We start from the raw sequence: 4,315 nt of genomic DNA, 5'->3' as shown, positions 1-4,315 counted from the left end.
AAACACACACACACACACACACGCACACACACACACACACACACACACACAGTCACACACTTACACACACACACTCTCACACACACACACACACACACACGATGTCCACAGCATCCCATCGACACGTCATTTATCATCCAGTCTTTCTGTGTAAAGACTTTGAAAGAGAGGCTGAGAGGACTTTTTATTCTCTTTGATTTATGTGTAACGAGTCAGGGACATGTTGTGGGCTCCGTCGTGTCTTAAACTGGGTCCAGGTTTCTTTTTCAGAAACAAGGAACAATTGTTTTTGCCTATGTTCCGCCCCGGTGTAGGAGAGCCAAAACGCAAGCCCAAAAAAAAGGAAGCAGGAGACTTGAAATTATAACTGGGTATTTTTGTACTTTCCGGTCTTGTTGGTCCTGTCTTGTGTTCCCCGGTAAGTGTCTGTTTGTTCTACTTCCTGTTTTACGTTGATAGTCTGGTTTCCTGTTCTGTCTCGTCTTGCCGAGCTTTACTTCTGTCAGTCTGATTGTCCTGCCCCACCCTAATGTGTTTCACCTGACGGATCACCTGTTCCACGTTACCTCGTTACCTCTTGTACTTAACAAGGGTTAAAGGACTTATGTGTCAACAGGATTTGGAAAAACTGGTCCATGCTTTCATCTTCAGTAGACTTGACTACTGTAACGGGGTCTTTACAGGTCCCCCTAAAAAACAATCAGACAGCTGATTCAGAACGCTGCTGCTCGAGTCCTCATTAAGACCAAGAGACTGGATCACATCACTCCAGTCCTCACTAAGACCAAGAGACTGGATCACATCACTCCAGTCCTCACTAAGACCAAGAGATTGGATCACATCACTCCAGTCCTCACTATGACCAAGAGACTGGATCACATCACTCCAGTCCTCACTGAGACCAAGATACTGGATCACATCACTCCAGTCCTCACTATGACCAAGAGACTGGATCACATCACTCCAGTCCTCACTAAGACCAAGAGACTGGATCACATCACTCCAGTCCTCACTAAGACCAAGAGACTGGATCACATCCCTCCAGTCCTCACTGAGACCAAGAGACTGGATCACATCCCTCCAGCTCTGAAGACTTTAGACTGGCTTCCTGTACCTCTAAGAATTGATTTCAAACTACTTTTGCTAGTTAGTAAATCACTTAACGGTTTAGGACCAAAATACATTTCTGACATGCTACTACACTATGACCCCCCCAGACCTCTCAGGTCATCTGGGACTGGTGTGCTACTACACTATGACCCCCCCAGACCTCTCAGGTCATCTGGGACAGGTGTGCTACTACACTATGACCCCCCCAGACCTCTCAGGTCATCTAGGACAGGTCTGCTACTACATTATGACCCCCCCAGACCTCTCGGGTCATCTGGGACAAGTCTGCTACTACATTATGACCCCCCCAGACCTCTCGGGTCATCTGGGACAGGTCTGCTAGGGTTCTGCCAGGTTCTGACACCCGGGTCCGCCGTAAACCGGGCCGCCAGGCGCTTGCTGACGAGCCCTCCCTCCGGGCCTGGCTCCGGGCGGGGTCACTCCCTCTCTACCTCGTTCACTCACACAGGGTTTTTGAACCCTTCTTTTGTCTGGCCCCCCAACTGAGACCACTACCCTACCAGGAGCACCAAGCTCCAGACAGCGCAGCCCTCAGGGTCATAGGGACGCTCAAACCTCTCCACCACGATAAGGTGATGGTTCTCGGAGAGGGGGGGTTTCCCCCCCAAAAAAAAACATGTACTAGGTTCTCCAGTCAGTGCCTTTGATGAAAGCACTGGCTCAGATCTGGAGTTGGTCCTTGGGGGCTGTAAATGGTCGCTCACTGCTCCCTGGAGGGATAGTTCAAATGTAGAGAATGAATTTTGCAACATGTGTGTGTATGTGACAATAAAGTACCTTTGCATGGCATTAGTGATGTACAAATACATACAGTATGTAACACATGACCAACCCAAACAACATTTTAAACTACTACACATCCAATAAAACATTTTCCAATACAATTACATCATCTGTTAAAACATACAGTCATACAACTATAAAAACATGGATGTTTCTCAGAGTGTAGCGGCCCGAGTTTGGGGCCGACGAAGCAACATTGCCACCATCAGCACACGTGTAATGTTCTCTTCTGGCTGGAGACATCGTATTTCACTTGCAAATGGCATATTCTCACAGCAACGGAGATAAATGAGTCTTTGGTTCTCTTACTGTCGAGCTCCAAAAAAGGGACGACATCTAAATTCCCTTTTTAGCACTTCAAAGTTCATATTCTCTAGGACACATGTCCACGCTCCGAAAGGGTCTTGAATATAATGCGGTCCCTTAATATAGCCACGCTCCTTTTCTCCCGCTCTCAGAGCTGCTGTGACATGCTGAGCATTATATGACATCCCACGGGACTCTGGGAAAATGGGCCACGCTGCAAAAGCAATATCACTGCAGACATGGAGACATCCCTGATAGCCGCGGACTATCAGAGCTTGTGGGATGCCAGGGGAAATGATTATGGCATCAACATTTAGAGGGAGTGTGTTTTTAGCGGCATCACTGAGGGAGACGATTAAAGTCAAATAAAAACCTACAGCAAGGAGCGACGAGGGAAGGAAATTAGAAAACTGTGGGCGGCAAATCATTCCCAGAGAAGTTATTTAAAGACGACCATCGTCTTTGACACAGAGGCAGAAAAACATTACATTAGTATTACAGCCCGACCGATACATCGGCCTGCCGATATATTGGTCGATGTTCGGCATTTCCCAATGCATCGTTATCAGCATAACGCGCTTGGTCGGGACTATTGGCTGTTGTGGGTTGGGGTCTCTTCGGGTTTACTTATTCCCGTTTTTGCCTCCCCGTGTTTGTCTCAGCATTCTCCCCGGTCTCGTGTGTTTGGTCCTGTCTCGTGCTCCCCAGTAAGCGTCTGTATGTTATGTTCTACTTCATGTCCTATTTTGATAGTGTAGTTTCCTGTCTTGTCTAGTCTTGTCTAGCTTTGCTTTGTGCTTGTCTGATTTTCCAGCCCCGCGCTAATGTGACTCACCTGATGTCCCACCTGTTCCCTGTCATCTCGTTACCTCTGGTACTTAACCTCTGTGTTCCCTTTGTCTAGTGCTTGATCGTTTGTCTTGTCGTCGGGCCCGTTGTGCTGTATTCCTCTGCGTTCCTGGAGTTTTCCAGTTCCTTCAGACCGTTTCTTCCTTGTGAGTACTCCCCTGTGATATTCCCCTGCTTTTGCCTTGCTGAGACCTGTTTTTCGTGCCTTTAGATTTTCTGTTTTTTGGACTTTGCCTATTCCCAGTCTTTCTCTCGTGGACTGCAATAAAGTGTCTTCGTTGAAGCTCCGCCTGCCTGGTCCGACTCTGCTTTTGGGTCCTCCTCCCTTCACCTCCCACAACAATTGGCGTCCGTTTTGACGCTGTCAGGTTAAGGGAAAGCTCGTGGGGGGGGGGTTGCTAACGGTTCCCTGACATGCGGCAATAACGGGACGGTTAAGGACACACACGGGACAGGACTTTCGCTCTCCAGGGTGAAAGTCCTGTGTTTGACCAATCCCCCCCCCGACCAATCTCCCTATGAGGACTTTCCCCCTTACATACTACTCCCTAGACCCCGTCTACATGCTGCTGCCCCCGGTACGTTCTACACGCCGAAGGACGCCTTTATTGTCGCATCAGACGCCGACATCCGCCGTCCAAACGTCCGTGTTTTACGAGTTTGGAGCGAGAACGGGTTGGTTTATTCCAAGTATACATTTTTTTGTTACACTTTCTACTGTTTTTGGAGCCGTGCATTTGAGTCCACCAGCGTTGTGTCTAATTAATAAATGTAAAAAGTGACTTTGATTGCACTCTGGCACGCGTTGCAGCGGTAGAGATGGCTGTCAAAATAAAGTAACCCGTAAGAGAAATCTAGTTTATTATGATTCCTCTCGGCTTACACCTCTATCCATTGGCCCCACCGTCAAAAAATACCAAAGTAGTCTGAACACAACCAGAATCTGGGAGTGGGTTTCAATAACTCGGACTACATTTAGTAACGGGCGAGTGTACATGCACAGGCCTGCAGTCTGAGATGTCGTGATTCAACACAAGCAATCATGCCCTCACCGTAGGCTCCACCGGCTTTCATTACTCAGGGAGAAACATTGGCCCAGTATTGATTTATGTATAAAACACAAAACAGCGAGCATCAATATTAGGTCTGGAAACCGCCAGCAAGCCGCCGAGCTTCCACAGCTCGAAATGCGTTGCATTAAAATGTCGCCGGGGAGCCAAAGTGCAGCGAGTGTGCCGACGGGTAA

This window comes from Etheostoma cragini, chromosome 13 (genome assembly GCF_013103735.1).
Source record: "Etheostoma cragini isolate CJK2018 chromosome 13, CSU_Ecrag_1.0, whole genome shotgun sequence".
Classification (NCBI taxonomy): domain Eukaryota; kingdom Metazoa; phylum Chordata; class Actinopteri; order Perciformes; family Percidae; genus Etheostoma; species Etheostoma cragini.
This window is presented reverse-complemented; position numbering follows the sequence as displayed.